At 35.4% G+C, this 24,470-nt stretch overlaps 1 protein-coding gene across 2 annotated transcripts in view; it reads right to left on the reverse strand.

Annotated features, from left to right (window-relative positions):
* The window catches only part of LOC145670446 (mitochondrial inner membrane protease subunit 1), a 49,056-nt gene extending 36,873 nt beyond the window's left edge, over positions 1-12,183 (reverse strand). Inside the window, exon 1 of one of the 2 annotated variants that reach the window (XM_081739130.1) lies at positions 12,030-12,183. The gene's annotated coding sequence lies outside the window, so the exon portion shown is untranslated. Of the gene's footprint in view, positions 1-11,541; positions 11,759-12,029 lie in introns of those variants that run through there. The other variant, XM_081739131.1, reaches the window with a different exon arrangement.
* Positions 12,184-24,470: the final 12,287 nt, after the last annotated feature.

Here is a 24,470-nt window from a genome sequence, read left to right on the forward strand (position 1 = left end):
AGCCATGAAAGCAATTTGAACAATATTATTATATATTATTTTAATGTGAAGTAAGCTCCACATTAGGGTGGAACGATTTAAATCAGTCTGATTTAAATCGCGATTTATATCAAGATTTAAATCGCTTGATTTTTTAAAAATAAAAATCGTTGATTTAAATCAAACTCTGCAATTAATTAATTTAAAGTAAAATAAGTGAAATCTTATTTCTGTTATTTTGATGATGGAAGGTACTAAATTATGATATCATAAGAGACAAAGATAAAATATGTAAACAACTAGACTGTATATTTTACAGTTTAGAGTTTAGAAGGTCAACTTATGTGTCACGCTTTAAAAATATTGTCTGGCCTAAATCCTTAATTGCAATTGCAATATATTTTGTAATTAATTCAAAAAGTCTGCACGAAAAATGCTTTTATTTTTTTAAACCAGTACACGTTAGGTACCGAGGACACAAATTTCTTTTAGGGTTCAGTACTTAGCCACTTACTTTTGAATTCATTGCTACTATTATAGTTATACATGTTTTACCTTATTATACTGCCTAATGTAACGAATATACGTACTAGTACTATACGATGTAAAACATTTGCTGTCATATCTAACATTCGTGCTGTCTTTTGCTTACTAGATGCTATTATTGATTTGTTATAAGTATCAAAATTGTCACTTTCATACTACGTACGTAATCGTATTAATCAGGTCTAACTTATTTTTACTTGTTAAGTGAAGTTACATTCCGTTACTTTCAAATATACAACTTTACTATACTTAAACTTACTGTTTTAATTTGTAATAACTAAGCATGAATTTTGCAAAACTTAATACAAAATAAAACTTTGTGGAATCACATCAAACAGGTTCTTTTTTTAAGGTTCTCTTTCCTGACTCTTACAGGAGCTTTGATGTTTGTTGAGTCTTGCAACTACCGTACCTTGTAATTCCGTATCCACAGGAATTATATGAGCTCGATATTCTTTTCCACTTGGAATACGAATTAATAAAATCCATTCAGTTTTTTTTTTTTTTTTTTTTTTTTTTCGGCCTGCCATTAGTAATTCTACACAAAAAGTTTTCGTAAGATCAACGAAATACGAAGCATGCGAAAGGTCCAAACAAAATGACATAACTGTATAGCACAGGGCATGAAAGCGCGAGTTTCATGCAGAGGGAAAATTTCGTTTTGAACGAGCATAAGAAAACCCAATTTCGTCTCTTCTCGACATAGATTCGTAATTCTCCCGAAAACTCGTCATCCGCCGGAAGAAAATAACCAGTTTGGTCCTCACTTGGTTTGTATTCAGCTCCTCTAGGTTTGGTGTTAGCAAGTTTCTCTACTTTCGATAACTTAGAAGTTTACACTTAAATAGCATAATTTAACCACGGGCATAACAAGGTTTCGCGGACCCCTTCCGCAGAATCTTTAAAATGTATGTGATATAAATTACCTCCGACCCTAGACCTTCAGAAAATACTGTAAGGTTCACGCATGAGAAAAAGATTTCGTATGCATTGTCGGTACGCCTTATACAATGGCTACTTTTATACATATTTCGTTTAAATTTACTTTAGCAGCCGTAGTTTTCACTGTAACTGCATCACGGGAACAGGCGGTACCTCTTTTCTGTCTGTCACTGAACAGATTTTCATCCCACAGTACCGCTTTGTTGACATCATTCACATATCTAGAATTATTGAGTCATGTAATTTCGTCACTTCCAATGACAACACTACTAAGTGAAAAGGTTCTAAAAGTTTGCATTCTCAATTTCAAACAATATGGCTGCTACATAAAGAAAGAACAGGCCAGTATATATCTCACGTTTACTGGCATCCAATACACTTCCTTACCTTCCACACCTTTGATTTATATACTCTTTAACGGTCCTTGTTTCGACAGTGTAGACAAAAGTTATCATATTTACAATACCGGTATGTAGTAAGACGCACCTCATTTCCTGCATTCAATTCTCAGGACTTTATTATTATTATTATTATTATTATTATTATTATTATTATTATTATTATTATTATTATTATTATTATTATTATTATTATTATTATACAGGGTTAGCATAAAGGATTCATTCGTTTTAAAAAGACTATATTTTCAAAAATATTACACATACACACACAAAAGATATATGAAAAGAACCACTATCTCGCCTAGTTTGTATTGTGTGGCAACACGAGTCCATTATCTTTCCGATCGGGTGTGGCAGTACGAGGTTACTACCTTTCGAAAATGGAGGGAAAGCAAGAAAAAAAGACGTCGAGTTATCGTTTGAACGTGTGTCGTGTCACCAAAGGGACACATATTGATGAACGTTAGTAGAGGAAGTATAAACTTGGTGAGTTTGAGTTTCTTTTCATATATTTTTCCTGTGTGTACGTGTAATAATTTTGAAAATACAGCACTTTCAAAATGAATCATTTATCCTAGCCTGAATGTTTATTTTTTTAGAATATTTCAGATACAGAACAAAGTCCATTTTATACTGAAAGAATGTAACATAAAATATAGAAGGGACAGCATAACAATTACAAGAAAAATACAAGAACAAGAATTTTAGGAAAACTAAAAATGGATCAAAAGATTGCGATCTTGGGTCAATAATTAGTTTTTGGATCAGGGGTCACAAAATTTTTAGACGGTCCCTAAATCGGGTTTTCGTATTTTCCACGGAATAAAGACATCATAGTGACAGTTTCTGTTTGGGTACACTATATATATATGTAGTTCTCCAGATATAAGGCCTACAAGAAAAGTTTTGATTGAAATACTGTATATTGGATCATTTGATCCAAAAATATATCTCTTAATTACAAACATTAATTTCATTTTGAAATATATCAGTACCTAGCGGTAAAATATTGTGCAATAATGCGAGCCTAAAGTATGTTGTACAAATGAAAGTCTAGGCGTTGCAAATGTTAGTAAGGAATGATTATGTGTAAGGCGAGAGAGGGTACACGAAAACTGAAATGGAAATCAAGAGTTCACAGTTAACTTTATCATTTATAATCTTGTAGAGAAGCAGCAAACCTGTCACTATACATCTTCTCTGGGAAGTCTGTATTTTAAGTTTATGTAGGAGCAGAATTCTATTAAATACGCGAACCGCATAAACTTTTTGTCCAACAATGATAAGAAAAAAGTTAAGAACAGAATCAAAGTGGGATAAGTTAAAACAAGTCATTTGTCATATCGATGAGCAATATTCAATTTTAGGTTATACAGAAGCTTTAAAGAAAATGAGAGATTTCAGATCACGAATTCTAGTAAACTTGTACAAAATATCAGCATTCTCTTAGCACTATTCACAGTAGCAGTGTTATAATCAAGGTAAGTAAGTTTCTCATCAAATAACACTCCGAGATCTTTCTGGACAGGACTGTTATTAATACAATACATCGCGATCACTCCTTGTGAATTTTACATGTAGTGTAGAAATTATTGGTGGGCACAAAAACCGGTTTTTCGGTTTTCAGGAAAACTGAAACCGATTTTTGAAATTTTTCAAAAAAACAGTTTTCACCGAAACTGGTTTCGGTTTTCTCCAAAAAACCAGATAGTTTCGGTTTTCCTCAAAACCGGTTGTTTTTTTAATTTGTTCTATTTCTGACCAGAATACTGTTTCGTTGTTCTCCGGAAACCGATTTCGTTTCCATAGAAATAGTTTTATGTATTTTCCATAAGTTTTCACCGAACCGGTTTTGGAGAAAACCGAAATGTCGGTTTTCGGATTTCAGTTTTTCTGGAAACCGGTTTCCGGTTTTTATAAAAAAAAACGGTTTTGCTCATCCCTAGTAGAAATACAGGTAGTGAATATTATATTTCATCAAAGAAATACTAAGAATGGAATCTTTTTGAGGATGTAGTGTTATATTCCAGGTCTCATTTATAATTCAGTAAGTTTAGAGAGAATTTGTTGAAAGCGTTAAGTGCAATCCAAGCTTTTTTTTTTTTTTTTTTTTTTTAACACTATGTGACATTGACATTTTACCAAGAAATACATTTGAAGCTAAGAATGCTTAACGAAATGTAGAATTGTATGCGCCTCTGGAGTGGTTATAGCACATGTGCATCCAGAAAAAAGCTACATATACTATGCAACGGTAAGTAAAGCTACTGTATCCAAACTACATTTACTGACTCCCTGAACTGTACATAGCTGAAATGATGTTGCACACCGTAAGGAATTAACACAAAATCGAGAATATTTACTAAAAACTGAAATAGCCCAAATCTCTGTGGCGGTGCATAAGATGAATTCCATTTTCAGACTGAACCTCTATCTGTGTATCTGTGTGTGTTCAGAAAAGCCGTGTATCTTATATGCCATCTTTTCTCTAGCACTATATAATTTATAAGCCAATGCAAAACAAGTTCCATACATAGCACATTTCTATGAAACTCACGGGGAATCAACGATACCGGTAAGTAAAGCTGTCCTATCTTTAACAACGGGAGTTTCACTGGCACTTTTCAAGTTTCTTCTCTAAAATTTAAAAAAAAAAAAAATAAATAAATAAATAAATAAATAAATAAATAAATAAAAAAAATAAAATAAAATAAATAAAAAAAAATTGATTTTTAAGTCAAGAAATGTAGAAAAATTTTCAAAAATACCCTAATTGACATGAACACCGTTCAGCTCCTCAGTAGCTTTCAGTTTCAGTTTTACGTTTCACAGTTATGCCGTCTAGGCTAAAGGAGACAGTGAGAATGAAAAATCAATGAAATAGTGAAATAAAGAAACAGAGGACGGAAGAACCCCAAGAACACCCACGCATATGGTGTTTGTCCACCACAAAGCTCACTTGGTGCGAGCTGGGATCGAACTAGGGACCCCATACACCAGAGGGGAACACTCTACCACTGAGCCACCGAGGCTCCAGCTCCTCAACAGCATCAGCGGATAGTCAGAGTAATATGCTGGTGTCCGAAAATGTGGCATCAGAGAACGTGGAAGATATAGTGAGTTTATTTGGACTAATCTTCGTACACGTCTGTTATTCAGTAGTTGCTGAAATTTTCAATAAGAACTTCCATCTTCCTCAGCGGCTTGAATAACGTGTACTGGAATAGACTATCTACTCTTTTTGGCTTGTCATAAGTATCCACTCTCTAATACTTTATTCTTTTATAAAGATGATCTCCGAGAAGTATATAAGAGGTGACCAACTCCAAGTAGCTAAAAGGTATCGATATCTGATGAAGACACAGATTATTGCGTTGAAACTGTTACGTGATTGTGTGTTTTATATATATTATTACATAGTCTTGCTCAGTGTGTAGTTGTGTTTAGTTTGACAAAATGGAAACAAGGACTGATAGAATAGTTCTTTCACTCTATTTACACGATACACTTTCACTAGTTATTTTACACAATGCTTTAATTGGAATTCCTCCACAATAATATCTTTGCACAATTCATGAAAGTTTTGGGTATTACCAAGGAAAGTTTTAGACTGGTTCTGTGAAAATCAAAGTGAAATTTTGTTTACTGATATTATCGAGATATTTGTTGACAATTTTTATTACTAGAACAAACTTCGTTTTGATACTAATATATCATAAAGATGGATGTCATGTGATATAAGGAGTTTGCTGTAGATGCTTAAAGAAAATTCCACTGAGAAAAGTGACAGTTTCCACTGAAAAATTTCAGCAGCTGCTAAATAACAGACGTATACCAAGATTAGTCCAAGTGAATACTTCTATAAGTTGTTGTGTAGTTATTTGGATGTTACACATATTTCAGTGCAGATTCACAATAAGATTGATTACATTTTGAAAATTTGCTATAAACCCTACTATTCACCAAGAAATTAATGTGTAGAAAATATATTTATTCAAGCAACATACCTGTGTCTAAAGTAACAAGATACAAATAATATGTGTAATATACTCATCAATATAATGAAATCCTTTAGAAAAGTAACACTGCACACAGTACATAATCGAACATGATACTTTCATGAACTCACTGCATTGTAAATGACAGTAACAGCAACCAGCATCCACCTTTGCGTCTCAATCTTTGTAATTCTCGCCTCCCTGTGCCCTCTCCGGCTCCCACACATTTGTCACAGGCTTACTAAACAAATCTCTCCGCGCAAGCAACCCAGTTAAAACACAGAAATTCGCTTATATAATAAAAGTTCTTGTCTATTTACATTTTGATAACTTCGACCTATCAATAAAAACACACTGAAGTCTAAAGTAGTTGGATTTCCTGTTAATATTGGCCTAAATTGTCGTCTGAACAAGGATGAAAAAGAAAAAAAAAAATAGTTTTACAATAATTACTTTCTGAACAACACTGTGCATTTACTAAACCATTTGTCAATGCAGCAATTCTTACATTAGCATGACTACAAGAAAGACCGGAACTAAAATAAAAAAACATAAAAAAAGAAGCGGAAGTTCAGGATTCTGCGCTTTCTGCACTATGAAAACACGAACTGCTCCTCCTTTGGGGTGCACGGAGTGTTCAATAGTTAAAGAAAACTATAGATTCGGCAATAATATCAGTCATTTTCGATCATTTTTATATATTTCCCCCTCTTCCAAAGTACGGGACTGAATCTGGATTTAAACGACATCGAAAGTATTACTCTTCATCTTAGCGACCCGAAAACTATGAATTCGACACTAATATCGATCATTTTATACATATCTTCCTTCCCTCCCCCCAGTTGCGGGGCTGAATTTGGATTTAAACGGCATCGGAAATATCACTGTTTATCTGAGCGATACCGAAAACTATGGATTCGACATTTATATCCGTCATTTTCGATCGTTTTTAAATATCTTTCCCCTCTCCTCCCCTAAGCTGCACCGTCAAAGTGAAATGATAATGTCATTCCCAGGCACGAACCTCATCTATGTTCAAAATTTGGTCGAGATCGGCCAGGTGATTCAAGAGTTATTAAGTAACAAACATAGTGACTTTCATTTATATATATATATCTTTATATATATTCACAATAGCCACTACAATACGAAACGAAACCAAATTGTATATTTCTACTTGCCTGACTGACTGTTTTATAAAGAAGCCAAGGTTCCTTATATTGATAGAAATTGGCAAAATGTATCGACTGCGTACGTAGCTTCCAACATCAGCTTGGACTGGACTTTCAGTTTTAATTTTATTGAATGATATGTACATAATAAATTTGTAATTTAATACCTCAGTTTTAGGGTACTGATTATGATACGTTGACCGTAAAATTTTACATGCTAAGCAATAACGGGATTCTCCTGTTATTACTTTGTATTTAAAGTAAAAACAGTATTTTGCCGGTGACTAAGGCGGGAGTTTCCCGATTTAAGAAATTTACTGATCGGATCACCCAACTTTATAATGAAACGGGACAGTCCTGATTTTCGAATAAACAAATATACTATTGGTGTTGGAGTGAAGTGGATGGAACTTCCATCCTGCTGTTCCAAGTCCAAAAGGAGAACAATTTCTCTCGGATGCAAAACGAAAAGCGGTTTGGATTCCACTTTAAGCTTATGTCACCCCTTCCAGCATAACTCCGTTGTTACATAATAGCACCAAGGCGAAACAAACTTATTTCTATCCATATGTAATATAAATACACAGAGCAAATTATCTAAACTTTAATAAAAAAAAAAAAAAAAAGCTGGTTTAAACCCCCTAAAAAAAATGTTTTTGTTTGTTTATTTTTTCAACAAAAACCATGGTTTTTGCCAACCTTGGATTTAATTATAAACAGCTTCATTCAAAAAGTGTAATCCTTTATGACTTGAAACTGTATAGGAATCACAATTCTTAAGATTTTCACATACTAGGCAGATATGTACAAGTTAAAGCAGAGGGAAAGAAGAACATGAAAATGAAGAATAGAGCAAGTGAATTGAACTGAAGTGAAACATTTCATATTGTACGAAATGCATGTTAAGAGTGCATTGCAGATTGCGTTTATATTGGTACTCCTAGTTTCGAATTAGTATGTGTAGTGACTAAAAACATTTTAAAAACTTCTTTCTGATTTTAGTGTTTTGTGTGGAAAAAGGACCAAGTTGAATAAGATGAAAAAAAATATTTATGGAGTCGAAGCTCTTCATTAGCGACACGCAGTGTCGAAGACAACTGGATTAGTTGCCGAAATTATACTAGGGAAATAAAAGTCCTTATAGGATTCCCAGGCACATTATAGGTGAATGTTAGTTAACATTAGACGGCTTGGCTTGTTCAATGAAATATCTTTGTAGTCATTATATAGTTTTTTTTTTTTTTTTTTTTTTTTTTTTTTTTTTTTTTTTTTTTTTTTTTAATCCATGCAGACAAGAGAACAAGAATTTTTAGAAATGGTCACAAAAAAAAAATGCATCAAAAGATTGCGATCTTGACCAATAATTAGCTTTTGGATCAGGGACCATAAAATTTTTGAACGGCCACTAAATCGAGTTTTCGTATTTTCTACGGAATAAGCACATCATACTGAGTTAACTGATAGTTTAGGTTTGGCTATACTATACGTAGTTCTTCAGATATAAGGCGTACGAGAAAATTTTTGATTGAATGAAAAACATTGGATCTTTTGATCCAAAAACAGAAAGTAGATAATCAGATAAAAGTTTAGAAGGTACTAGGGACAGATATGTGAAGAGAAACAGTATATGATGAAACGATGCACTCCATGTCAAGAAATTCAAATTGCTGTTCTGTTTTTTTTTTTTTTTTTTTTTTTTTTTTTTTTTTTTTTTTTTTTTTTTTTTTTTTTTTTGAACACCCATCACTTAGTTCCGCCATATGTTAACACTTCTCGGACACTAACAAAACTGCCAGAACGTTACTTCGGGCAGCTCACTGGAATAGTCGGAGGCAAATCTTTACTTTAGCCATTTCATTCATTTCCTTCGATTCAGAGGTGTGATGTTTTGATTCCGAATTTGAGAACTTACCCATTCCGCCAGTTTCATTGCTAGTACCAGGTCATGTGGTAAGTAAGGGTGAGGTTGAATTTACATTGAAGTTACACACCCAAGCGTGACGTAATGTCACGCGGTATTTAGTTCACTTTGCACACACAACTTTATTCATAAAAAAAATATATATATAACTTACGTTACGAAACAGAACTGAGCGAGCGAAAGGGGTTAGAAACCCCGCAGGGCTAGTTTAGTTCTACCTTGACCCCCATCATATTATGACATTACGTTACGCTCGGGCGGTGCAATATCAATGTAAACCTAACCTCACTGGGAATTATGGCTATGATGTGACGTAAAATGAAATGAAATCTTCGAGTTTTGCGTCCCACACTTATGCCGGTTAGGCTAAAGGACACGGTGATGATGAGTAATGAATGAAATGGTGAAATAAAGAAAGTGGGAGGAAACGGAAGAACCCCGAGGAAACCCACACACACAGTGTTTGTCCACCACAAAGTTCACTTGAAGGGGGCTGGGATCGAACCTGGGACCCCAAGCACCAGAGGTGAACACTCTACCACTGAGCCACCGCGGCCCCCATGACGTGATGTAATTTTGTGTCACCGTATTCAGTATTTCACGTGGTTTGTTCTGCGTGCAGGTGGTTCACTTGTATTCTCTGTGTGGCTCAATTTTTGCAGAGAAGTTTGTGTTGCGACTCTGGTTAGGCATTCAGTTTTATCAGGTATTTACTTTTGATTATTTATGCCGTAGTTGTAAAATATTTATTTGGTTTCATTTTCTGGTGTTACCTTTCAACTATATATTCGTTTTTCCATTTTTTTCATTATGAAAATGTGGTGGTTCTTGCTGTACTTTCATCTATTATTTAATACCTAATGTATATCAAGTTTTGTTAAATTAGGACTGATAGGATAGGAAGCTCGCTTAATTCTATATGCATCAATACTTGAAACATGGTATGTAGTAAACAATAGTAGAATCATTACAGTCGGAACCACCATAATTTCTAACTAATTCCATTCGTAAGGAACTGATTCCTAGTGATACCTAACGAACTGTTCCGAGGAATCGGTTCATTGAACGATTCATTGCATTGAAATGGCCAAAGTACAGACTTTCGAGTCGGACACCTTTCGGATACTTCCATCATTCAGATCACGATTTATAACGCTACCTATGGGTTCAGTAGAGCATAAGATTCTACTAAATAGAAAATTTACAGGTAAAATAGATGTGAAACATTCTTCGTGAAGAAATGAGTACGAATATAAATAATTACTGTCAGTGCACAGCATATTGAAATGAACTTTGTGTGATAGTGAAAGTACTGAATGTGTAAGTGTGCTTTTCCACTATCCTCGTTTCTGCGTATACTCCCATCGCTGACGCGCCTGCTCCCTAAGGACGCATTCCCTTGCTGCCGCCCAGGCCCCCTTGTTGCGCTCCTGCCCTGATTCGCCTAAATAGCATTAATGCATTTTAGTGGTCACCTTGCATAATTTGGATCGTGTTTTATGCACTGTAGTTTTTATGCCATACTTTCACACTGTATTTATACTGAGCTCTCCTAAGTCGATCTGCTAGTAGTGATGGAGCTCCTCATGATTGCATGCTCTACTAAAATAAATACAAAGCTCTTAACCTAGCCCGAAAATGTAACAAATGTATCAAAATTGGCAACTCAGGTCCCTCCTCCGATTCAGCTGTAAAAAACAGAAAACGACGTGCCCTGCTGGGCTGTAACCCGCCTTCCCTCGCTGGGCAATACTATGTTAATTAAATATTAAACTTTGGTACACAAAGAAACTAACCTAGCTACTAATCTATACAGGGGGACCTGTGTTGTAGACCCTTCCCGTCAAAATTTGGTAGAACCGTTTGCTCGAGTAATGCCTTCATATTTTACTCATACTACAATAAGATCCACATGTATTCGAATTAGTTATATGTGCCTCTTCCGAAATCCTCATTTGTTTCCTCCGTAAATTTTACAAAGCGTGCCCCCATAAACTGGGATAGTTCCAACTCTCTGTGCATATGTAGAAAAAGAGAAAACCAGTTAAGTTACTTTGGCCTATCTTGTTTAAACTTTGTAAGGCCTATGTTTAGCAGAAAGGGTCCAGCTCTTTTCTCTAAAATATATTACAATTTGGTAATTTCTGTTCACATTCGGTTAGTTTAGGGTAGGTTAGGTTAGTTTAGATTAGGTTAGGTTAGTTTACTTTAGTTTATATTAGTGTAGGGGTCCCGCATAATTTTCCAAAAAGTGATAGAATTTCGCTTATTTCTACTAATATTAGATTAGTTGAGGTTAGTTCAGGTTAGTTTAGGTTAGTTTAGATTTGGTTACATTATGTTAGGTCTAAGTACTTGCATCATTCATTTCTCCTGTAATTTTTGTGTTTTTTACGTGCTTCTGGACCCCTTGTACTAAACATACTCCCGTTTGTAATATGCATTCTAAGTTTTCTGAACACCAATTCTATTCGCAGCTTTCCTCTACGGAACTACCACAGAACAAATTTTCCAATCTTAAAAATAACGTCCGTTTACTCATTATTGCTACTTCATTTTTAACAACAGTAACTCTTTACTACATTTGACACTACGGCATTTATTCCAAAGTTGGGCGTCCGCTTTCGCCACGTTTTTTCGCTGTTATCTCCTCTGCACACTTTGTGTAATTTGTTATTAGGTTCATTAATTCGTGCTCTTCACAAACTTTTAAAAAAATTTGCTCGTTATCAACGTATTGCTTCACAAATGTTAAAACTGTTAGTTCATTGCCCTTGTACATTCGCCATGTTCATAACATAAATGCTCGTTTCTTTCCCACAATGCAACTGTTTGGTTACCTTGCGCCAAGTAGTTCCCTCCGCTCGCCGTATAGTCCCATGTTTATAGCCGCATATATATAACAAATAAACAGATTTTTCGAGACTTTTATATATTATCAAGCACACAAACGATCAAATTATCCATATCTTTCCTGTAAATTTTAAAAATTTTGCTGGAAACGGACGCCCAACTTTGGAATTTAACCCGACACTACTAATAGATGTTTTTTCCCGTTCTTCCATATTACCTGCAATAATTTTTCTTTACTTAATTCTACTAGTGCCCCCAATCTTAAATTTTATCGTCCAAACACAGCTGGTTGGGAAGTACGCATGTTGATCGTCAGATATTTTTAATTCTTCGAGTTTTCTACTCTCTCTTATTCAGCTTGGTTGAATTTTTGAAAGTTTCAGGAAATTTCGGAGTATGATACTTTTTATTATTTTTACTAGCAGCGTTCACCCCGCTTCGCTGCGGTCACCCCGGAACGCAATAAACTTTGTTACTTAGATAATTTTTACTTTTTCGCTTTCAAGTGATATGATAAAAACCATAGAAGATTGCAGTAAATCTTAACATTATATCGCCTGTCATTTATGTTAACCCGCCCCGCTTCGCTGCGGTCATCCCGGTGCTGGCATATTGTAAAAGTGTCTGTAAAAATAAGCAAATCAATTAAAAAATTTTAAACAGAAGATTCAAGCTATTTTCCGCTGTATATCGCCTGTCATTTATGTTAACCCGCCGAGTGACACGGTCATGCGGGTTGCATATAAATACGTTTATTTTTACCTATGATGAACTAATAACAAAGGATTTGTACGTTATGGACACCTGAATGGTCAATTATCTCAAGACACTGGTAATTAAAAATTAAAGTGATATGATAAAAACCATCTAGGGTCCAAATCCTAATAACCCCCCAAAAATGAAAGAAATTGGTTCAGCCGTATTAGCGTGATGAGCGGACAAAGAATTGTACGTTCTCTTTTATATATATAGATTATTATTTAAAGATAATAATAAAGGGAAGTAAGAATGCAGAAATAAATAAAGGCCTATGTTTAGCAGAAGGGGTCCAGCTCTTTTCTCTAAAAAATGTTACAATTTTGGTAATTTCTGTTCATATTCGGTTAGTTCAGGGTAGAGTTGGTTAGTTTAAGTTAGGTTAGGCTAGTTTAGGTTACGTTAGGTTAGTTTAGTTTGTTATATTAGTGTAGGAGTCTTGCATAATTTTCCAAATAATGATAGAATTTCGCTTATTTCTACTAATATTACGTTAGTTTAGGTTAGTTCAGATTAGCTTGCGTTAGTTTATGTTAGGTCAGATTTGGTTACGTTATGTTACGTCTAAATACTTGCATCACTCATTTCTCCCTAAAATTTTGTGTTTTATACGTGCTTCTGGACCCCTTGTACTAAACATACCCCTAAATAAATAATATCAAGTGCTGTTACTCAGCCAGTTAGGTTCCCGGAACTGGTCGTTAATATTGTTACCTTCACCTATAAATCCAGTATTTACGAAAAAATAATTTTCTAATACTAGTTTTGAGAATGAGTGTACAAAATGCTAATGTATACATGCTGCTCGCATATTTGCGGATCCCAAACGTTTCAGCATATCCTCTGATCTGATTGGTCGATACAGATGCGATATCACAAGACATGATCTACATATAGCACAAAATAAAGGAATATTGTTGTCGGCTCTGGTAGCCGAGTGGTCTAGTGTAACATGCTAGTAACAAAAGCATTTTTGGCGGGGGTTCGAATCCTGCCTACGGACAGTTTTTTTTACTACTTTTAAAAATGTTTATAACACTTCTTTCGTTAAAATAAGATTAAAATTAATATTCAAAAAGTGATTTAACGATCATTGTTTTAAAATTTTCATTAAAATAAGTTTGCCCTTGTACTATATAGATCCACAGCAAATGTAGTAGTAGTAGTAGTACGTTTGCCCTTGTACTATATAGATCCACAGCTAATGTAGTAGTAGTTGTAGTAGTAGTAGTAGTAGTAGTAGGAACGGGTTAGAAGCCCCGCAGGGGTTGTTTGGATTATGTTCTCGACATCAAATTGGCAAGAATGCTGAAACGTTTGGGATCGGCAAAAATGCATGCTGCTCGACTTAATCCTAATTACTATAATATAACATATAGTAATAACATAATACTTCGGCAACTTATTACGAAAATGTCTACTAGTCACAGAGTCTATTGTTAATTACTAATCATCATAGGCGTAACTAGCGGAAGGGCCAGGAGCAAAGTTTTTTACTGGACAAAAAATTTTATAAGTTTAGTTTTACGCAAAACCTTTGTATGCAACTACGTAACAAAATTGTAAACTTTATTATTATTATTATTATTAGTAGTAGTAGTAGTAGTAGTAGTAGTAGTAGTAGTAGTAGTAGTAGTAGTAGTAGTAGTAGTAGTAGTAGTAGTAGTAGTTATTTGGGTAGATTTATTTTTACTTTTGATGCATAGTTCGCAAATAATGGTTTCTGACAAAATAGTTCCAAGGAAAGTTGTACTGGCTTCAAGTACCAAAATATATCACTCACTTAACAGTGTAGTCAAAAGATAACAAACATTACCTTCCAGTAATTTTGTGAAGAATGTTCTGCAAGGAATAGTTTCCAAACTAACGTATTAGATTTCTCATATTAAAATATTTCAAGCACACGAATCATAGAATGCCACAGTGAATTAAACAAAGTAACTATCAAACAATCAGGCCAGAAAGAGTATGTGAGCTGAAAATCATGAAAATGAGCCACTTTTACTAGTTCTTGGCGTGAGCTGATGGATAAAGTGCCATATTCCCACGCAGCAGATTAGGGTTTGAGTTTTGCCCATGCCAATTTCTTTTTGTTTGTTTACTTTTACCATTCGAGAACGATATTGAGGTATAGCAGAAAACTTAATAAGCATGCCAGATATCATTCAATGTTGACATCAAACAGTTTCAAAATAATGGGTTTGTTATCTTCTTATATAAGTAACGATTTTGTTGGAGACAACCTGGATCCACATAGGGTACATATTGGAAACGTTGACTGTTTCCGATTAAAGTAGGCCCTATTTCTGAGAGGAAACTCCTAGCTTCAAGTATAAAAATTTGTATGCTGACGAAACAATATTGTCAGAAAATAAAATTATATTTAGCAAACTTATAAAGGATTCAGATTCGATTCACTCGATCAAGGATCAAGGCTGGAGCAACGTGTCTCTACAAATTATTCTTACAGCTTGCAAGATTGCTGCATGTTATATACATATTTTCATTTACCGTTATCTAGTCACCCTTCTTGTATATCTAAAAGAACAAACTGAAGTATTCGGTCGTTTATGGATATTGTAACAAAGAAAATTAAGTACCTAGAGCAGCGTTTCCCAACCTTTTTCAACTTGCGGCATACTACGGGTGTAACTTGAATTCTTGCGGCACACTCATAGATATTATTATTATTTGCAAATATAAAATACCATGGTATTTTTTTTTTTCTGTGATACTGATCTTCCCACAGAGATGAAAGCTCGATCACTGGTTTTCCCCTATGCTAATTCATTATGCTTATTTTTTTTTATTCTTCTTTTAAAATAGAAAACAATTGCAATGAAATATAGGACTCAGATTTTTAAAAATACGCTTTCTTTTTCGAAAACTGTATCCAACCTTTCTCTAAGAACGAAAATCACTAAATAACAAACGAACAAACAAATATCTTGTACTTTTAACTTTGCTGTTTTAACCAAAACCTGTGCATGTTTTTGCAATCACACAGCTTGCGATGCGTCGAAGTCAAAAGACAGCTGTTGAGCAAAGTGGTGTTCTGTCATCCACGTGCGAATGAGTGTTCTACGAACGTTCACTTGACGCGTACCGTACAAGTGCTTCCATTTCTCGGTGTTAGTATGACTCTCAATTGAAACGTAACATACCAGCTAACCGTGGAAATGTGTACGAGCCGAAATACTGTCTGCTACGCAGTAATAGATGTAGAATTACAGTATTTTTTTTTTTCATGGTAGAAATTCATAGTAATTTGAAATACAAAAATATACATTTTTTCCTATGTCTTGCAATTTGGTTGCTACAGAACTAATAATTTTGTTTCGATTTCCTCGCGGCACACCAGCGGTCCGTTCGCGGTACACCGGTTGGGAAACGCTGACCTAGAGGCTTAATTTTAGAACATAAAGCTTATTCGTATCACATCCACAGAAGTAACCAACGCATTGATTGGCGTTTGAATTACGGTATGGTTTCATAATTTTCTGTGTCAATGCAAAACACAAAAGTATCTCCTTCTTTTTAATTCATGGACTGGACAATAAAATGAAGACATTAGGGAACATATTCTGCTAAAATATTCAATATACAAAAACTGAAATTCCTTGAGAGTTCCACTGCTAACATACAAGTATTAGATATGGCTTTTAATGCGATGTCAAATGTACTGGATCATATTACCTACTACCGGGTACGTTACCATGAAAAAAATGTCGTATGAAGTGTATTAACATCCGTATGAATCCAGAATAACCAATTGCTTCACTATTTGACATCTACATCTTCTTTGTCAGTAGAACACTCTCATGTGTAGTTCTTACTGTGAGAACATATTTCTTTGTGTACCTTGTTGAAAACTTAAACACATATTGTACTTTTACTTACGCAGCAAGATATCAAAGTTATTACTTTAATTTAGTATTATTTGTTTGATATTATCATTTCACGATATCTCGCATGTCTAAGTTCTTCAATATTTTTCCCGGACAGCAAAACCAAACGTTAAAAAAGTATTTATGTGGTTAAAATTCGAACCCTAGTATGCCTCGTGATGCGGTACTCTACCCACCAGACAACGCAGAGAACTTGTAAAAGAAGCCCATGTTAATAATCTTCACCTCATTCTCTCTTCCTGCCTGATTCTTCAAGTACCGCAAGTAATGTGTGTGTAACTGTCAGGAATATCTTTGTGATTGTTAAGGATTGTGTGTGTCGCCATCAACGGCGCGACTTTCCAAAATTTATGTGGGTGCATATTAAGGGCGGAACGTGTTAGCTTATATGTTTACAGGGAAGTCTCGATATTTGATTGATTTATTTTTAGTTAAGATCTTTTATGAACATTATCATAAAGGACTGTGCTGTGATAAAGTAAAATATAGGAATACAATAAGAATAAGTTGGGACTGCCCTAGGTCAATCGGTAACACGTAGTGATGAGCGCAAGAGTCTTGGTCTTGCAGTTTTTGCAAGACCAAGACCAAGACCAGGAATCCCGATGCAAGACCAAGACCAAGACCAAGGGATGCAAGACCAAGACCATACCTGCAAGACCAAGACCAAGACTCTTGCACAAGTACCGGCACTACTTGAATTTTTTATAGAATGTAAAAAAGGAAGGAGATGAAATTCTTGGCTTAAGTAAAAATGCTGCTGGAATGGATGTGTTCCCTGTAGTTTATACAATCCGTATGAGTCGATCTGCCCCTGTAGCATATAGCTACAGTATGTCGCTTTCTGAATTGGTTGTTCCCGTTTTCTGTAGATATTGCTCGTTTTCAAGTCATACAGGTCTCATCTTGCGCAATGTGAGCTTTTTTAATGGACAAACACTGTGTACGTAGATTTTCTCGGCGTTTTTCCATTTCCTCCTACTTTCTTCATTCTACCATTTCAGTCATTTCTCATCATTACCGTCTCCCTTAGCCTTGGTGTATTACCTGGGACGTTAAACTAGATGCTTCTTTTCATTTCAAAGCATAGTAGTGGTGTTCTTCTTCCAAAACTAAAGAGAAATGTAGTAATGAACATCGGTAATACCGTACACCATAGGTGTCGACTACATGAGTATGGCCTTGGCTCCGAGACTCAAGCATCCGTTGGAAATTTTTAATGTGTGCTCATAAAATTAGTATCAAAATAACATTTTCATGACATTGACAAAAACTTAGTGCATGTGACCACAAGTTTGATTTCATGGTTGGATGCTTATACGTTGAATAATTGTTTATTAATATAATGTTTAGCCTCCTTTGGTATACGACACATCGAGGATTGAACGATATAACCAGACCCGCAACCAGAGTGGGGCTAGGGGGGCCTTGCCCACCTAAAGTTTTCGTTACCCCTCCAGACATCAGTAAAAAAATCACAATTAAGATATTTCTTGGGAAATTTTTAATGACTTGCCCCCCTAACATGTTCGTGGCCCCCTCAAACCTCTGTGGCTGGTTTCGGGCCTGGATATAACATTATACCGTACTATCTATATTATAAAATTGAAAGTGACTATTTTTGTGACTCCTAATCTCTTGAACCACCCGACCGATCTCGATCAAATTTTCAACATAAATGAGGTTTGGGCCTGGAAGTGTTTTCATCATTTCACTTTGACGGTAAAACTTAGGGGAGTGGATAAGGGGGAGTTATAAAATAATAAATAAAACTTAATAACTATTGAACCAAACGACCAATCTCGATCAAAATTTTTATATAGATAAGGTTCAAGGCTGGAATGTTATCTGTCATTTCACTTCATATATATAATTGACTGTCTTTGTGACTTCATCACTCTTGAACCAGCTGATCGATCTCAATCAAATTTTCAACATAGATGAAGTTTGGACTTGGGGTGGTTTTTATCAAATCACTTTGACGGTAAATCTTAGGGAGGGGAAGGGGATGAAAAATGTACAAAAATAAATAACATTTAATAGCTCTTGAACCACCACCCAACTCGATCTCATTTGAAACATAGATGAGGATCGGACCTGAGATGGTTTCTGTCATATCACTTTGACGGTGCAGTTTAGGGGAGGGGGAGGGGAAATATATTAAAAAATGATCGAAAATGACCGATATTAAAATGGAATCTACAGTTTTGGAGGTCGCTGAGATAAACAGTGACATTTCTGATGTTGTTTAAATCCAAATTGAGCCCCGGAGCTTGGCGGAGGGAAGGGAAGAGAGATAAAAATGATGGAAAGTGACACATAATAATGATCAAAAATGACCAAATATTAGTATCGAATCCATAGTTTTCGGCGTCGCTAAGGTGAACAGTGATACTTCCGATCCCGTTTAAATTCAAATGCAGCACCGCAGCTTGAGGGAAGAACGATAGGCCTATATATAAAAATTATCGAAAATGACCATTATCAATGTCGAACTCATGGTTTTCGAGGTCATTGAGATGAACAATGACATTTCCAATGCCGCGCCTCGCAACATGGGAGAAGGAGATATATAAGTTTATTGAAAATGACCGATATTAGTGCTGAGTCCATAGTTTTCGGGGTCTCTGAGACGAAGAGTGACACTTCTGATGCCGTTTAAATCCAAATTCAGCCCCGCAACTTGGAGAGGAGGAGGGGAGAGAAATATAAAAATAATCGAAAATGAGAGCGCTGTACTAATAGTAAAAAGTGACTGACTAACGAAATATACTTTATTATTATTATTATTATTATTATTATTATTATTATTATTATTATTATTATTATTATTATTATTATTATTATTATTAATTTAACCCAACGAAGTGGGTAATTGATGCTAGTAATCCATATTCACAAGTAATACTTCAATTAACTTGGGAGTTTGATGCCGTTATTTTGTATTTCCAATACAGGTCAAAAGCATTTATATAAATTGAGTTTACACAAAAGACATAGACAGTTGAGTCGTTTTCAGTTTTCACTCAAATTATTCTAAAATATTAAGAGGTTTGATAATAATAATAATAATTATTATTATTATTGGTCAATATTGCTAAACATATGATCATAATCATAATATCTATTCTGCCATTTGCTGCAACTGAGAAGGTTCGACGGTCCTCAGTAGAGATGCGCACGAGACAAGATTTGAGGCTGTCTCGTCTCGAAAATGTGCTGTAAAAGTGTTGTCTCGACTCGAAAAACGTATATTTTTTCTATTGGAAGAGCTGTGTCTCGACTCGAATTTTCTCAGGAAAATTGTGTCTCGACTCGACTCGTGTGCATCCCTAGTCCTCAGCTAGTCTCTTCGTCTTGACGTAGCAGTTTTCTGTTTTAATACCTTTCTTTAACTAGTCTCCTTTGCTCCCTCCCCCTCTTTCCTTCCACATTATCCTCTAGCACGTCCCTCATAATACAATTCCTCCTCAGTCAATATCCTAATAAGTTCCTCTTCCTCCCCAGCCAATATCCTAACCAGTTCTTCTTCCTCCTATTAACAATATTTAAAATTCTTCTTCTTTCCCCCTACTGCTAATATTTCTAACACCTCATTCGTTTTCCGTTCAACGCAGCTAATTCTCTCCTTTTTTCTCCATGCCCATGTTTCGAAAGCCTGCAATTTTTCATCGCTTTTGCGTAATGTCAATGTTTCTGCTCCATAGAGTACATATTGGAATCAGTAAAACGAAATCTCAATATTTAATTGGAAGTTGGTTTAATACAAGGATTAGCTAATCGTGGTTGAAAAGAAAGATCTGACGCCTTTAGAGTGTAAAAATAATTTTATAATTCATGGTATTTCAATAATCTGTGCCGTCTTGATTTTCTTTCATGCGTCTCAGGGGTAGCCTCCCCAGTTTGGGAACCAGTGGAGTGTTGGATCTGTTAAAAAAAATATAGAAAGATTACGAAACGTTGTGATTTATGCGTGGGCACCCATTAAAAAAATGAAGGTCATCACCTATGTTGTACATTATCATCATACTTACACGAAGTTAAACTATATTACATTGTATTTCCATTACTATTGGCGCATTGTAGAGTTTATTATCTTTTGCATCCATAGCAAAATTTACCTATGAAAAGCTTGAGATTTCTTAAATGCAAGACTTGCAAGACTCTTGCATGCAAGACCAAGACCAAGACCAAGGGTTGCAGTGCAAGACCAAGACCAAGACTGGATGTGTAAGACCAAGACCAAGACCAAGACCACCCCGGTCTTGGTCTTGGTCTTGCATTTGCTCATCACTAGTAACACGGTTAACTTAAACACAAGAGAAACGGGTTCAAACCTGGACCAAACAAAATCTTGTGGGTGCGCCGCACCCACAAGATTATTTATGTGGGTGTCGGAGCTCCGGAGTACCCGCGTTACTAGTGAATGAACCATTAAAAGAATGAACAACAATTGATACGATCTTCAGGTTAACAGCGTATCCTAATCCGAACTGTAATAAAACTACATGAACTGACATAAAATAACGCGTACTTCCGGTTGACTTGGAAAGTTGAAGTTTGGCATGATTGTAGCTTTTCGGGACTAACCCACCGAAAAATTGCCAAAAGTGAATATTTTTAATTTTTAAGGGGTCTAAAGGGGGATGAAGGAATTCCCTATGTTATTTAAATGGGCCTTTTTTGGACCTATAATCTCATATTTTAGGTACCTGTAATTGGAATACAAATTCGAAATTCGGTATACTTGTACATTTTCATTAGTATTACATAATTAGAACACCAAAAATAGAATTTTCTAACTTTGGAGTGGTTTTATGGGGAACTGAATTTTTTTTCCCATGTTTGTTATTCATATGGGACATCTTCTTCACCCCAAAATGTTTAGGCATTTCTGGCAGGATTAGAATGATAAAATTTAGCATGATTGTAGCCTTCCGAGACAAACACATAGCAAAATTGGCAATAAGTGAATATTTTCAATTTTTAAGGGGTTTAAAGGGATAATGAAGAAATTCCCATGTTATTTAAATGGGCGTTTTCTTGGGATACAAAATTTTATCTTTTAAGTATTTGAAATACGAAAAGAAACTTGAAATTCGGTATATTTATAGGTTTAAGTGGTGCGACACCGTAGTCCAAGCAAGCTCAGGGGCCTAGAGGCGGAGCCACCAGCTAACAAAAGTCTAGTCTTTTCATATAGGACCTATAGAGTGTAAATATGAACAATCTATTACAGCAGAATAAATCCTGCCAATTATTAGCTACGAACGACATACTCTTAGTACCATAAAAATAATTTTTAATGATCATTTCGAAAACTATGCATTGGAATTACTTTAAAACATGTCATTTCCTTCATGCCCAGGTCATCTGTCGATTGATATATATCTCATGTGTGCACATTGCTAAGTCCCTGTAGCAGGTTATATTTTATAGAACCAATGGATAAAGCAACTCCTCCCTTTGAAGAAATGGGGGAGGAACTTCTGAGAATCCATCTTCATATCAGTGAATTTCCTGTAACAGAGACGCATTGCTCTTCTGACGTAGTCCAATGTCTCTCAGTTGCGTTTTCTGTGTTGGAATTGTACTCGTTGTTCAAAGCTAAGTCTCCTTATCTTACCGTTACTTACCATTTTCTTCAGAAATACTTCACAGAAAATTTTAACCTGCGATTTAGTAGATCAGAAGCAGATAGACATGTGTTGCTTCTGCAGAGAGCAACATATTAAAATCCAAATAAATTATTGCGAGAATAGCAAGAAAGCAACAGCTGAAGAACCGCATGATGAACAAGAGAATGGCTTAAAAGATCAAACAAACAGTGGAGAAATTTGAGAAATGTTTCAAAACATTTTTAGTGCCTTAATTTTAGTTTCCAACCTCATGTAAAAAAAAAAAAAAAAAAAAAAAAAAAAAAAAGCGAACTCCCTAAATTTTCTACCCAGGATTCTTTGCGGAGGAGGATGCAATGGAAATCGAGAATAGACCATCGCTCCAACACTGTGATTTGATTAAACTATTAAACTATCGCCTTACTATTCACCAATTGCTACTCCTACGAACAGTAGTAACTTTTACCTTCTAAGAAAACAAGCCTTTTACGTCTTGAAAGGTGGTACGGTAGCGTAGTCAGTAAGACGTCTGCCTCCCAGATTGGAGGTCCATTTTCGATCTCAGGTATAGGCTGGAAATTTTTTGTTCTTATATTTATTTATTTATTTATTTGCCATCTTCATTATGTTGCAGATTTGAGGTTCACCCAGCCTTTTGAAAATAAAACATCATGCGAAAAAGAAGAGAAATGTGTTGACTACATAAATTGTCAAGTTGGAAAAAGTCTTTTCAAACTGGCCGAAGTATGAAAATTCTATTGGTTGTGGGGAAAAGGACAGAGCGCTGAACGATATGATATCTTCATACACGCTTTATAGTTAGTCTTACATGAAAGGTTTTTAACTAGGTAACAGTTTTTCTGCAACATTAAGAAACTGACTACCATAGGTAATTAGTTACCACATCGGATTACTACCCAGGTAGTCGCAGGTCCGAAATCTTCAATATGCTTCAATTTGAATTTCAATCCATAGTCTGTGTGAAGTGCAAGATCTTCTCCTGTGGAGAAGAAAAGAGATGTCCGATGACAAGAATGACGGGAATTGGAGTAGGTCCATGAATGGAGATAGAGATTTATAAATTTGTTTTCTTCAATGTTCAAGATTTGACGGGAATTGGAGTAGGTCCATGAATGGAGATAGAGATTTATAAATTTGTTTTCTTCAATGTTCAAGATTTGATATTTTTAGATAATTTCAATCATTTTCTAACTCATGTATGATTAGTGTTTCTTCTTCTCCTTACATTGAGTAAATAATGAAATAATACGTTATAAGCATACAAGTTATAATTCCATCGATATGTGACAGTCACTGAACAACACACTTCAAACAGTAGAAATAAATCTTGAAATGGAGAATTTTACTGTTGTCTCCTGCTTGAAATGTTACAGGTACATTAGGTTGTGTATATCTAGGGGTTTGTGATACCAGGAAGAGTACTGGATCCGACCTAATGGAGTTAAAGCAGTTAGAGAGGAAACTACTTTTGCTGTTGGCTGTACATAGAATGATATATAACACATTGATGTATGATGATTCTTGTTTTCCTTGACCCCCGTGCATTCTTGTAATTATTTCATACTTAGAAACTTCTACTTAGTGACGTCTTTTGTCGGTACATATTCAACATTGACAAGGAATGTGTTTAACCAGGGATGTCCATACCTCGAAGGTTTAGTATATATTTCTGTTATATCCCAAAGATATAGTAATCGGTATCTGTGTCTCTCCCGCAATTTCAGGTTACTTACTTAATTAGCACATATTGTTCTTGTCAGAGGTAAGAGTGAGGAGGAACGCGGGGTGATGCCGTACCCTCACTTCCAGGAAATATATGTGGAGTCTCCCCACTTTCTAAAAATATTACGATGGGCAAAGATAGCCACAGGGAACGGCGAGACATCATGCGTCCCCCTACCTTTTCAGATTCACTTTTACCCCTGGTTCTTGTACCATTGATACTAGTGATCTTTAATTGTTGGTCCGCGGGCCGATACCGGTCTAAATTAGTGGGTTCGTGGGTCGTGGGTCAACAGGACGTGACCCACTGCGACCCACCGTGGCCCACTATAATCTACTCTGACCCACTATGACGCACTGATCCACTCTGCTCAGTGCATTGTAGACAGCATCTTCTGAACACTGGTGAATTTGTCTACGTTTTACTTTCAAGGCATCCATTTTTCTTCCTTTTTCTCTGGTTTCTCTTTACTTACCTAAGATGAGTACATTTAAATGAAACAAGAACTTCAGGTACTTTTGGATATTGATATTTGTAATTGTAATAATAGCAATTGGACTTACTACTTGGCTTTCAAGACAGCCTGTGCGATTTTAGAGGAGTTGACTATTGTAGAAAATACGTTTTTGAAT

Source organism: Thermobia domestica, chromosome 14 (genome assembly GCF_964235325.1).
Source record: "Thermobia domestica chromosome 14, izTheDome1.hap1.1, whole genome shotgun sequence".
NCBI classification, from domain to species: Eukaryota; Metazoa; Arthropoda; class Insecta; order Zygentoma; family Lepismatidae; genus Thermobia; species Thermobia domestica.